General features: G+C 42.9%; 1 long non-coding RNA gene across 3 annotated transcripts in view; it reads left to right on the top strand.

Annotated features, from left to right (window-relative positions):
- The window catches only part of LOC135904602 (uncharacterized), a 250,725-nt gene that overhangs the window by 20,128 nt on the left and 216,332 nt on the right, over nt 1-14,265 (top strand). For all 3 annotated transcript variants that reach the window (XR_010565168.1, XR_011514301.1, XR_010565167.2), the window contains exon 2: nt 3,002-3,107. This is a non-coding gene — a long non-coding RNA (uncharacterized lncRNA). The remainder of the gene's footprint in view (nt 1-3,001; nt 3,108-14,265) is intronic.

Raw genomic sequence — 14,265 nt, forward strand, 5'->3', positions numbered from 1 at the left:
ATGTATGGTCGGGAAGGCTGCCAGATTAGCGCTTTGCGTACGCCAGTACAATGTTCATGTCTTCAAATTCTGATCAAAGCAGCTGGAGACTGATGCTCTCTAACGAACGGCAAGGTCGTCTGAAGTGGCAGATGCAATGCCTCTTCGTTCATATCTGCCACCGACTACAATTACTGTCGTGGTTCCAGCGAGCGCATACGAAAGAAAAGAAGCACTTGGTTTAGTTTAGGCTGACTAAGTGGTTTCATAACCACTTGGTTTCAGTTTAGCGCTTGCCTTTGTGTGCTGTTTGGTTTATGTCCTGATCCCAAGTCACGCTGTCACATTTTTGAAAACGCGGAACTAACTAGCCCAGTCGTCGACGTTACTAAGCTTTTCGTTTTCCTAAAGTGCTGCAGCAGAAAGAGAGAGCGAGCAGAAAAAGGAAAAGCAGTAATGTTTGCCATGGTCACACCCGGTCGGTTACCTTCCACTCGAAAAAAAAATACTAAAAGAAAAGCTAGCAGGTGCAAAAGAAGAGACGATGTATGTACGATTTCAGAGCTTGTTGAAGAAGGAATTGTTTTGTGATTTCCTATGGTTACGAAATTTTGTGCTTCCTTCATTCCCGCCTCACTCCATTTGCTGCATACCGTGACCCTCACTTTTGCATTACCCTCACTTTCTTCCAGATTCAAACGCCACGAGTGCCCGAAGAGGCAGCACGTTAATTAGCTTCCCGCCCGCTCGTAAATAGAAGATTTGCATGCATGCGCCTGCCTCGAACTTAACTGCCTTGTTTCATTATTTGTCGAAGTCGTAGGGCGCGTGTGCACTCCACCATCTGACCGCGAAGGCGTACTCAAAACAAGTGAAGTGTCCATTAAAGAGCAAATAACAGCTTTTTCGATTAAGGGAATAAAAAAAATTGCACCCAGATCTGGAACATGAGTAATTACTCATCGTTCCTCACACAAGTCGGTAAACTATAGCTCCATGCGTATTCTTTTGGTGCTCAGTACTTTTTCATTCCCTTGTTTTGCTTCATGTGTGAGTGAGGTTAGGACTTACGTTTTTCCGGGAATATCAGTTTGAAAACAGTTTAGGTGTACCCTTTCACGTTGGTGCAGGGCGTTGAAAGAAAGATAAAAGAATGTGGAATGATATACTTGTTTATCAATGGTATGTTGCCGCGAATATTTCATCATAAAATATATATATACGTAAGCTGACATCAACGTTTTACGGTACATATAATATTCAATATGAACGAGTATTTATCCCACAAAGTTACAGTTTTGATCCATTGTATCTCGTCTGTGCTCCAGCACTCCGCCTTACTTTACTGAACACCGCCTCATCGTTTTTTTTTAAAACACTACACCCATCACTGCACTTATTTCCTTTACAAGGTACTTTAAGTGTGCATATTTGTTCGTATTAATGAATGACATTGAACGGTAAATGCACATAATGCTGCGGAATAATCTCACAGATCCGTTGCAGACTTTCCGCGTATTTTTCAACTTCATGCATTACCTAAAAAATCCGAATGTAAGAGTCACAACCACCCCGACATTCAAGAGACGCAGATGTATGTGCTACATTATACATTATAAGAACGTAGAAACTTCGAGAAAGGAAACAAAGGCAAATTAATGCCGTGGCAACACGATCCAAAGAACTGATTTGATGCGGAGATTGCGCTTGCAAAAAATGGGCAAACATGTTGATCGCCCAGCTGTTGAGAAAATGTAGTCACCATTACAGGGCGCTGCAAGTACGTAGTTTCTCTCACAAATGCTCGCTTGCTACTTCTGCTCGCGGTCGTCACTCCAGTGGCCTCCATGATGACAGCTTTACTGCTTGTTCCTTACTTAGTGTACACTTAATCACCCTTTCACGTTCTGTCTATGCAAATAAATGTCAATAGCACCTTGGGTTCAAGAAAGACTACACAGTTTAAGACTTAGCCACTGCTATGCGCGAGACTCTGCCCAGAGTGTCTCGTTCTCGTACCTATAGTGTCGCCTCTTCCATCTAACCTTACTGCTGACGTCGAGAAACATTCAACAGGCAGCGAATCACGTGATGTTAGATATTACGTTAACCGGAGACCCACCTCATATGAAGTTTTTTCGCTGTCTTTCTCTTTACGCTTTGCCTCAAATAAGCCCACTTTGGTCAATACAAGCCCCAAATTCCAAGCATAAAATTGCCGAGTTGGAATGGTGCAGAATGAACGAGGGGTGACTCAAAGATCCCGAGAAATGCGAATAAAGCACACCAATGCTAAGTTAACTAGCATAGGAGTCAGAAACGCAGAGGGCAAGAGCGTTCATCTGGCACAAACGACAACCATGTATTCGAGCTCTGCACACTCTCTCTACCCCAGCAGTAGAGTCAGAACCCTTGTGATGCAGCCTATACGTTCCCAGCACCACCATCCTTCGCTATACGCCCCGCTTTGCCTAGAGTTAATGCGACACCCACTGCGAGCACAAGGAAAAGACTGCGAAGAAGCAAGTAACACCATATACATCTATGCAACGAGCTTCCATACGATCCCTGTTCTGCTCTCCCCGCTCTACCAACCTTCTCCTTTCATCCCTTCATCTTCTTTACTCACGTTACGTCCGTCAGAAAGAAAAATAAACTGGAAAAAGAACCCGCAAAGGAGGACAAGCTAATCTGTGCGTGAGCTACAGGATTGGATCGTTTTACAGCCGGTCTCTAATGTGTCCTGCTTGCGCGCTTTATGAGATTGCGTAAACAGCCTCCGTTTGCGATGAGCAGGGAAGGGTGAACACTATTTTCCTTCTACTGTGCAGGGTGATCGAGTGGCGTTGAGCTCCGTCTGAAGGAAGAGCTTAAGCTGTATGCAGTATACTCAGTTTGTTTGCTTGTGAGAGAAGAGTTGCTTTTTCTGTGGCGGTATTTTAATGCGATTAGCATTTTTTCGGGAAGTTCACCCATTTGCGGTATGCAAATTTGTCCGTATCAAAACTCTTTTCCATACCAGGCGACCCACTTTGTCTACTAGATTGGGCCACTAGGTATGGGCGAACAGACGACATGGACCACTGGGTTTGTGCCCGAATCGACAACTTGCTGCTGTCGCTGTACAGGCAAGTAGACAACTTGGGTCATTGCGTATGGCGAAATGAAGATTTATTTTCTTTGGTCACGGAGAAGCCAAGGTTAAGGGCTGGAAGGCCCGATGAAGGCTTCGGTTCCCCTGTACAGTTTGACATAATAGAGGATAAATCCAATTAGCAATGTTAACAGGATATAAACACAGACATTGCAAGTGCATTGCAAGTGTTACATAAAGGCAGCTAACATGTGGAAAGATGCCCAATATACATACTATTAATGTATACGCGCAATGAAAAACAGAAGTCCGGAGCAATTATATATGTAGCTTAGTTTTATTTTTAAGTACGTTCTAAGAAACACCAAAAGTGATATTCGTTAACGACTTATTAAGTGTGGCGATCACCTGAAATATTTGTTTTTCATAGGCAGTACGAGTTTCAGGGACATATAGCATTTGGTTATATGCCCGAACAAACAACTTCGGCACTACATGTGCGACATTGGTATATGCCCATTCTTGGTCAGTCCCTCAGAATGGATGTACCATGGTGGCACTAGGGGTATGCAGCCTTCAATACATTAAAGCGATAGCGCCTTATTATCGACGAGAGTGACTAGATGGCTCAGTACGTCCAGAAGGAAGCACCGGACAGGAGCCCGGCTCCAGTTGATTATAATACAAGGCCATAATGTTCATTAAGAAATACTGTAATAATTTCCATAAAATATAAAATACAATATCATCAATTATACATGCCTTATCATAAGAGAGATTGCTAATCACATTAACGTCACTAACCATATCCAAAGGATCAATGCACTACCGTTTTTTCTATTTTTACTATTTATGGAGTAGTTGCTGTTGACTCATGCAGCTCTGGAGTTGCTGGAGAACTACGTAATTCGCCGTGTCCCTGCATAATAACCGTAATCCCCACTTAAGACGAATTCGACTGCTTACAGGGACCACCTTCGTGTAAGGGGCGCACCCCCACTTTGGAGGGCGAAATTTATGAAAAATATTCAAAACGTCCCATCGGAAAGCGAAGTTAGTTCCATTGCCTCTAGATGACGCTAGCTGCTTTTCCGCCGACGCCGCTCAAGCCGGCGCTACCACGCCATTATTTCTTTGTGTGGCGTGTCGTCTCAGCTGCATTGTCAGCGTTTCCTGTCAGATCAGTGGCATTTTGCCTCTAGATAAGGGAGCCACGTTTGTTTCAGCGCTGGTCAGGGACGATAGGCAGGCGTCTGATGTAGATTACTGCAGCGTTATGTCATTTGAGCTTCTCATTCATCTGCTACAGTTGCGGAAACAGTACGAACCTTTAGCGGGCCTTCGTCGGCCTGATTCGTGTAAGAGCCGCGCCCAGGCAATATTCTAGAAAGAAAAAGGTGCAGCCCTTACACGAGTATATACGGTAAACTCTGCACAGTGGCGTTCAAGTGAAGCCAAGGCTTGAGCAAATTGCTTATGTTATTGCTATTAGAAGAGGAACGCAAGTTAACACACATACATTATGACAAGTGCCTTGATCTGTCTATACTTCACCTGTGTATGTGTGCTAAATTTCGCTCCTCTTTCAAATGGCCGTGTTTCACCAACTAGCGCATTAAGAAGTTCTCTTACAATTGCTCATGAGAATATTCGCTCGGTTGTATGACTAGAGCAGCTAGGTCAGATGAAGGGATACACTGCAGCGGTACGGTTTATCTTAGTCATTGACTCGTTGCTGCTGAGCCTGCCTCTTTTGAAGCGAGCTTTCTTTGCGAACCATCCTGGACTTTCTTGCCCGTGTTTAGAAAAAGTTTATTTCAACAGAAGACGATACCAACGCTGAATCGTAATGACGGCACAATTCCTCTAGAACGATAACATGTACAAAGTACGAAGCATTGTATACGCGGCAAGTTTTCAAGGACGAGTCCAAGTTCTCACTCACTAACATATAATCACAAAGACTCCCGGAAATGCACAGTTACCGTGTGTTTAGAGAAAGTTTATTTCAGCAAGAGAGAATACGAGCACTGAATCGCAATGACGGCACAATTCCTCCAGGACGATAATATATACAAAGTAGGAAGCATTGCATACACGGCACGTTTTCAAAAAAAACATCTGACTCCTCACTCACTAACATATACCCACATAGACCCACGGAAACGCACAGTTGAATAAGCTAATTGTCCCAATATATAAGATGTTGTTCAATATATACAGTGCACGCAATGGTTATGTACAATGATGACGGGACAGAGACGCTTTACATAATTTTTTCGTGATGCTATGAGATGCGTATACACAAAAATGATCATGTATACGAGAGAATACACACACAGAAATCACGGGAACCTGCGTTCTATGCACATTCAATAAATACTTTTGATAGCCTTGCTACAAGAACCAGACTGGTCGAAAATTAAGCCCTACGCGTCCATCAGCTACCGACAGGCAACGGCATGACCACTGTCGAAGGAACTCCTCTTCCCCTAGGAAGAACAACTCCTCTGACAGAAACGACAGTAGCTCGGCGTAGAGCTTCTCCAGAAGTTGAAAGAGAGATCGGCGACGATGTCCCGCGGCAACTGCTTCGCACTGGTTACGCCATAGACAAAAGGCCCCCGCAGCAATTAAAAGTCGCGCGAAGCGGCCACGTGAGCAGCAGCCAGATGTGAGAAAGTGGTTAACTCGCAAACATGGAAACAAGCGTGCATAAATAAGAAGAAACGAAAAATCACACGGCACTATACGAGATGTCACAGTGCGTAGCACAGGCGCACGAGAGCACACGCATGAATGAAATGGGCAAAGTCGTAGCGTTTCGTTAACCGCTTCACAGAAGCTTCGCTTCACATTGATTAAAAAACGTGAGTTGAGTCCGTGCATTTGTTTTTGTTTTCTTTATCTTGCTTTACTGACTTCAAGTGGCCGAGCAGAGTCACCATATTAGGGCAATAGTTACTGACAAATGAAAACGATTTGTACAGTATGCAGGGAGTAGCCTTGCTTGTTAGCGTATCTTCATCGAAGACGATTAGAATATATTAGCGAGTATCGTTCGGCAATACAGTTGGTGACTTTGATTCCGGAGGTAGTTGTTTACATTTGTGGCAAGCGTTTGTGAACACATGTAGTTTCGGAGGAAAGAAGCAGACATGGTGACATTTCAGCACTTAAATTGGTATGATTGGTCTATAATTGGCAGTTTTCTTTAAAAAGTACAAAGAGGAGGACAGTCACTGTTGGCTCACCGGATAAACTCCGCTTCGTTGTTTGTGTCAACGCATCGTGAACGTTCTCCCTCGATTTATTCAATTCTGACGAAATGATGGTTACTGGTACCTCAACCTAAACTGGAATCCCCAAAACAGGTGGAATATGCCTATAATGCGTTGTACAAAAGTCTCAAGAGAGGAATGTCACTGAAACAAATGACAGCAAGTTACTTTTCTTTATTAGTAATAACGCTCTGTAAGTCTCTGGAAGGGCTGCCTGTTACGTCACGAGGAGGTTTGTGTTTTTACTGCATTAGTCATATCACCATAAATTGCTATAAAATTCATGGTTATATTGCGCTCGGTTTTACACAGACGATATTAAGGAAGGACAGGACGTGGACGGACGTAGCGCAATTATTAAGGAAGGACAGGACGTGGACGGACTTGCAGTACGTCCATCCACGTCCCGTCCTTCCTTAATATCATCTGTGTAAAACTGGGCGCAATATAACCTTGAACGTTCACCAACTAGCCCCCTTCATTGCCTAACTAAATGTTATAAAATATTCGACAAATTGGGTGAAATACATATCCCCAGATGCAACATAACTGTGTAGTTTGTATCAAAATGCCCCATGATCTTTCGGCATTCTAGTGTGGCTCTTTGAGGTTGCACTAAAAGTGGGAAAGTTCACATTAAGAAAGGCGAAATAAATCATACGACTAATTATCTCTGGCCTTGGCCTATCTTATCGCCCGCGTACTACTTTAGGACGTTGAGCACCTTGGAGCGTCGACTGTTTCACGAACTTATCCTGCTTTAGAGCACTGTCAAGTTACACCGAGAAGTCAAAAGCTAACTGTATTACATCTTCGTGAAAATTTAATGACAGATATTTGTCAACTCCTCGTGTCATATTCTACCTACCCACGAGTCCATAAGTAAAGACAAACTGACGTGGCTTTTAACTACATACAATTCAGTGCTAGGCACAGATACAAGTACTAAAAACGCATTGCACTGTTGTTATTACAGTATCTTTCAAATGTGTTCCCGCTGTCACACGAGGTGTCAGTGGTATCATAGTTCGTATAACGAACGCAGAATTTTCGTACACAGCCACACTAACAGTGGGTGCTGGCCTTTGTTTACAAACAACATACGTTGAAGGATACGATAAGTGGACAGCCAAGAATCCAGCTACCTTCCTTTCCTGATGTGAATCCAATACGAGCACAGTGCGTCCGACTGTCAGATATCGACGCCAAAGTCACGTCAGTCCACTTTTATTTCTTTCACACATTCGTGGACGGTGTCCTAGTGATCTGCAAATAGCGTTGGGCAGTAGTCAAGGACAGTCGATTTATCCAGGTTTTTCATGTCGCAGCTATCTACACAATTTCCTCTTCCACATAGAACAAATGCCCGAAAATATTGTACAGAAGTCATCTCTGGTGACTATGAGAATGCGACACAGTTATAAGGTTAGGGTGCTTGCGCATGAATAAGTTTTAAAAGGCAACAACGGGTGCCCGAAACTTGCCAAAGTTTCGTGTTTCTTGAACTTCTTTTATAGTCTTTCAAACATTTCTTTAGTTCTTTACGTTAGGTAAAGCGCCGGTTCGACAAGAACAGAGACAACATGATCTATAAAGGGAGAGAGAGCGAGGGAGTGATAATGCTCTTTAATGAAGCTTATGACGCTTATAAGAAAAATAATGTGTTACAATTTTACAAGCACCTGTATATATAGGTCGTTTCAACTGGAACATAAACGTTTTCCAGACACAGAAGAGTAGCTTGCGTTGAGCTAGATGTATATTGCTGCAAGGAAGAGAGAGAACAAATGTTTGCCAGGAAGAATTTGTATAACGTGAGGAGCGTTGTTAAGCTTAAAGCTTACACTTTTGCGCAAGGTGTTTCCTAAACAGGACAGTGTATATGTATTCAGAAGAAGCGCAAAAAAAAGTAATTCACCTGAAAGAAAGCTTCACAGTCGAATAAATATGAGTACTACTCCGGGGATTAAACCTGGGCCAATGCATTTCTGGGGCGGTCGTTCTGCCATCTTTAAAAAAGAAGTTGCCTGCGATAACGCCACATATAACGCCACATATAACGTCGTTGAACTTCAAGAAATTCTGTACGACTCTTCCTGTTTCTCAGCCTTAACAATATTTGGAAGACAAGATGGCAACTGCGTGGGCCACGCCGACGTTAACGCACTTAGCGTGAGTGTGAAAATTTAAGTGAAAGTGTGGCACACACACGTCCTGTACGCCGGGCACAGCCCGATGCCCCACAGTGGGTCAAGTTGCTAAATCATACAGTCATAAATCACAATATCATACAATACTAAATCATACGACACTGCTAAATCATTCAGCTTTAGCAGTGTCGTGTTATAAATTATGACATATAGGATTCTGAAGAATATATTTGTATTGTGAACTAAAACGCCAGAAATAAAGATAATGTATTAGCTAACGAGCCGTAAATTTCGTCGCATAGTTGAATTTGTCATGTTGTTTTACATTAACCCTTTGAACTGAGCCTGCAAGTTTTCTCGTAGTAGCTTCCCCTTCACTGCAGCTGTCTGCCGCTGTACGATCTATAATTGCAAATTTGGTTGTCGCACTTTTATCACAACTTCAGTAAATGGGTCCGTAGAATTGCAGGGAAAGGAACAGATAAATCAATAACGATGCTTTGCGTTGTAATAGTTTGAGAGTAAGCAGCCGTAGCATTTTATGGACGTTTGACTAGGATATCATCAGTCAGGTGGAGTTAAAAAGTTTAGACGACACCTCCCTTTCCTGGAGCCTGGCAACAGCGAAAAAACAGAACACCGAGCTCAACTCTTACTTATGCTAAAACAAAGCCAGAAAAAAAAAAACGCTCTTAGTAGTTTTGACACTAGGAGAATATCTTTTATGCAACAATAGCAAGGACAACAATAATTACAGGGAAAGCACTCAGCGTAACGCTAGCCACAAGTAATAAACAGCAAAATAACACGTCTCGCAAGAGCCCATCTCATGTCGTCGTCAAAGTGCTTGGAGGAGATTCACAACCCGGCCTCCAGCTTGCCCTCCTTCACTTGAAGTCTCGTCGGCTTCAGTGCCGCTAGCCGAGCCTGCAATTAGCCGTCTCTTGGAACCTCGTTAACGCTCGCACCTTTTCGGCGCCTATTTATCAAGCACCACTCGTGTCATGTCAAGCCCGCACTCTTTCCACTCACCGCACCGCCCACGCAGCACGATGCTCCCTCTCCCATCACTCAGCCGTTCTTTCTCGCTGTGTGCACGTCAAGCAAGGCGTAGTAGCCGAAAAAAAATTATCTGGGCCTCTGCAGGCCGTAATAAATTATATCCGTCCTTGCTGGGCATCGTGTTGAGCAAGTCTTTTTATTTGCACGACGTTGATAAATGTGCGCGTGTGTTTGAATATGTTGTGTTGTAGATAAACGCAAGAGCACGCAGCAGGCCATCTCGGCAACAAGCCCAACAATATCGGTTCTCACACTCGTAAGAAATACGGCGCAGAACTAAAAACGCACTGTGTGGTGCTTAATCTCGCGGCTGATATATTCCCGTGATTGACAAGAAAATCACCTATAGGCAAGATAACGACTGGTCATGCCGAAGCGTTACCAATCAAGGTTGTTTAAAGGGATTTGAACGGGGCTTTCAAGTGAACTGTATTCTTGACAGTCTTGCATCAGCAAGACATAAATTATATCTGCATTAGCGGCATCAGACCTAGGTTAAAAAAAGGAAAACACACACACTATACGTGAACTCTTTGGAATCACGCCGTACGTGACTCCTTCATGCACTTTCAGCTATACAGATAATGTAGGCGTTTCTTAAGGTTGCTCAAATAGAGGTGCAGGCAATGTCCGATAAATGAGCAGTTAGAAAATCGGTGCTCGAGTTAAGGCGAACAGCTGCTGCTTTGATATGTAAGATCATCATGTACGCAAGAACGGTTTTCAGAACTAGAGCCCGCGCATTGATACGTATACCGGACTGTCTAGGCGTTAGGCACTGCAGTTATTAACTGACAGCTCTCTCAGTACAGTGCTGCAAAGGTTTTTGAAACTGGCAATGAATTTGCGAGAATGCAGTGTGATCGCTGAGAGGAGGCGATAACACTGAATGATGTAAATTTAAGACTTCTGAAAGCTTCATAACCTGTGAAAAGAAAATCTAGTAGAAACATACGAAAAACTGCGTAAAGAATTCTTGGTACGGAAACCCACAATAGCGCATGAGATGAACATGACAACACCTTCCGTGGCTTACTTGAGAGACACGATAATGGCCTGATTTCATTTTCTGAAGACTACTAAGCGAACGCTGTTGCTCTAGGCGCATCACAAACGTCGGTAAAGAGCTCTGTTAAGATAAATGAGAAGGTGCCTCCTGTAGTGCCTCCTTTCGATGTCTTTCTGTTACGGAACGCATAAAAGAAATCACTGGGTAATGATTGTCTTTATGGAAAGACAGAAGCAAGCCACGCTTGCAAGCATGCTGCCGTTCAGGGCATGGCAAGTGTCGTGAAACTTGTTTGCGCAGGATAACACAAAAGAAAAAGAAAATGAGCTATCTTTCCCGTATGCATGTATACGATAACTCTGTGAGTTGTAATGATGTTCTGAGATATATGAAGCCGTTCAATTTGTTTAATCTCAAAGAGACTAAGTTGACGTGTTATTATCGTTAACCTTTGTGGCACCGTATGAATTGCTCTAATATGCGCAGTAGCGATAATTTAAACATTGTGCTGTCGATGAAAATAAATTGTTAACGCAGGAAAATCATTAATTTAGCTTCAACTATCAAAGTCAGTGGCTTTACAAGACATACCGGAAAGAACAAAAAGCCCCGCAGCACAAGAGCTTCGTATACAGTAGGAGAACAGCGTATCTTATGTTGCGGTAACAGGCCTTCCTCGAAATGGACTGCATTGATAGAAGACGCTGCTCATGCTCATACATGAGGTTGGTGGTAATGCCTGACTTCTACTGTCTGATGTAGTGCATCGTTAAGCGCGTGGGAGGCGTCAACGTGATGGGCAAGATAATAAAGCCTGACGAAGAACGGGGTACTCTTTTCGATTGTCTGCCTCTTTCTACGTAATAAGGACAATTAAAAGTGCCAGTAATGTAGGTTTAGTAGGCGGTCCTATAGTTTAATGGTCGGGCAAAGATTCAGCAATGTTACATAAACAGTGGCTTAGTTCTCCTGGGTGCAAGAAGTAGCGCAAGAAAATTACGAAGACGCTGTAGTGGTGATTCTTCTCTTTACCGTTGGTGGTAAAGCTAAGAAGGAGCTAGGGGGTAATGGTGCTGCCAATAGCAAGAAATATGCGTTTGAAGCACGCGAAATGCAGCGAAATTTCCGTGCTTGATAATATGAAGTTTTGAGAGCCTTTTTTTGAATAAACACATTTTAATGTCTTTTTATTAAGCCATACTATTGCCATTCACAAAGCTAAAAGAACAGCAGCTTCCTCAACGCGAACCACTAAAGTGGAATATGCAAGCACCTACAGGGTTCAAAAACAATTGCTGTAACTTCTCGTTTGTTTCTTTCCTATTGCATTTTACACGGAAAAGAAAAATTGAACTTAAAAACTTTTTATTCATCGATCTCTGGTTCAGAATTTCGCAACCAGATTCAGAATAGGTTGCGAAACACGCAAGCGCGCTTCTTATTTTTCTTCGAAAAACGCCATTAAGGAAGGCAAATCATTTGACTGAAAAACGTTGCAAAGATTGTGTAACGCCACTAGTGTGTTGAATTTTTGGTGAGAAATCTGCGTGCAGCAGCCGCCGGATTCAGTCAGCCGTCCGCATTACTTTCCAGGCACTTTTATAGTTTCTGAAATATAACGAATGTGCAATATACTTGTACATTGATGAAGCCACGCTAGTATGCAGCTATAATTTTCAGCGGCAATGGAATCGAGCTTTATTTTTGCTCGCAATTATGTAAGAGCTTCGAACAGTCAGCGCGGCCTTCAAACATTTCAGAATATTGGTCATAGCTATATATATGAAGAAGTTTTGCTGCCGAAACTTCAGGTTGATTGTCGTAATTTTTCAGCACTATTATTTCGTAGGACGACGACACTGCGAATGAAAAATTCCATCTCGTTTGTTGGGTTTTGATCATGTCATCAAATGCAAAAAGAAACGTGCGTTACAAATCGCTCCTCTGCAGGTTATGCCGACAGAGCTATCAGCTCCGAGCACTCCCTTCCTATCTCTTTCATCTTACCGTACCGTCTCTTGCTATCCTATCCTACAGTTCTGACTAACGTTATGATGTCAGTTTAGAGCTAGAAAGTTGCAGTGCGGTAAGGAGGCTTTCCTTCAATCAATCAATCAATCAATCAATCAATCAATCAATCAATCAATCAATCAATCAATCAATCAATCAATCAATCAATCAATCAATCAATCAATCAATCAATCAATCAATCAATCAATCAATCAATCAGTAAATCAATCAATCAATCAATCAATCAATCAATCAATCAATCAATCAATCAATCAATCAATCAATCAATCAATCAATTAATTTCTCTCACTGGTAAGAGAAGAACAACGTAAATGAATGAAGAACGTATGCGGAAGGGGAGCGAAAAACTTATACACTCGCACAGCTCTCGACCATCTGGTATTTCTGGATATCCAGTGTCCCAGCATACTAACACAGCTGATATTTACACAGGATTTATTTAAGACTCCTTCACTTTGCAACTAAGAATATTTAATTTTTTTTATCCACAGCTCTGTTATCAGAAACGCAATAGTAAACGCTTTCAGAGTGCTCTACACTCACTACATTCTTCGTATCGTTTGAAATGGTAACCTTCGAAAATTGAATCCAGTGTTAGATAAGAAATTTCCACCAAGTTAGTTGCTAGCAATCACTTTGTTTTTCGTGTGAGAGGATCTTCACGCGCTCCAGGTTCTCAGTGCATAAGTACGTCGCCCTCTATCACCCCTTTGAATGCGGCAGGCAGAGACCACGGATATGTCACACGCTTGAGATGAGTCAAACTACGCCATGCCGAGTTATCCAGCGCGAAATATTTCGCTATGACTCTTTTTGTTTGTACAATTTCTTTTCGCCAGTGGCAATATTCCAGCCATCTTCGTCGTGTTCCCCCAGGGAAGCCATATCCATGTTTTCATTTATTTATGGTTCACATTCTTCCTAGCGGTAATTATTGAACCGTGTTGGTAGGCCTTATGGTTACCATTTGTTTAAAGGCCTTGCCGCATTTAATAAACATCAGAACAATTTTTTTTCTCTTTTGTGGCTACCTTTGCCTGCCAGAATGTGCTCGCGTCGACGAGTGGGCAAAAACATTATTTGTATATTGAAGCACCCAGTGGAAAAATACATCGATCTGCGCGTCTGCCACTGTTTGATGTTTTGTGTTACTGTCGACGAATGCCAACGCGGCGTCTGTAGAGGTCCCCCAAAACCCTTCGACTGAGGCAATGAGCGAATGGCAGGTCACGGTATCGACGTTGGCGCTAGAAAGTCTATCTGCATAGGCGAGCCCTGTCGCAGGCCTCCTCGGGGCTCACCATGACACATGGACCCGATTTCCACACCAGGGTTGTCGCTGCCCTTTCGAGTGTCGACTTTTTGTCGCTGCAACGAGGAGGCACGAAAAGTTCTTTCATTTTCTATGCATCGTTCGGGATTGCTTTTCTGCTTTCGCTCCTGGTATTGTCTGCTCGTTTGCGGATGGTCGTGCTCTTGCGTCAGATGCTGTTCCTTTACACTTCAGTCTCTTGAGGAGTTCAACGTTGCCTTCTTTTCTTAAAAGACACATTGTAAAATGCATCTCCCTAAATGCCAGTAATGCTGAACAGTTAGGCCACCGTGCATGCCACATCGTCTGACCAGTGTTTGAGCACTGTGCATAAATGCAGCTCAAAA

This window comes from Dermacentor albipictus, chromosome 4, assembly GCF_038994185.2.
Source record: "Dermacentor albipictus isolate Rhodes 1998 colony chromosome 4, USDA_Dalb.pri_finalv2, whole genome shotgun sequence".
In the NCBI taxonomy this organism is placed as follows: Eukaryota; Metazoa; Arthropoda; class Arachnida; order Ixodida; family Ixodidae; genus Dermacentor; species Dermacentor albipictus.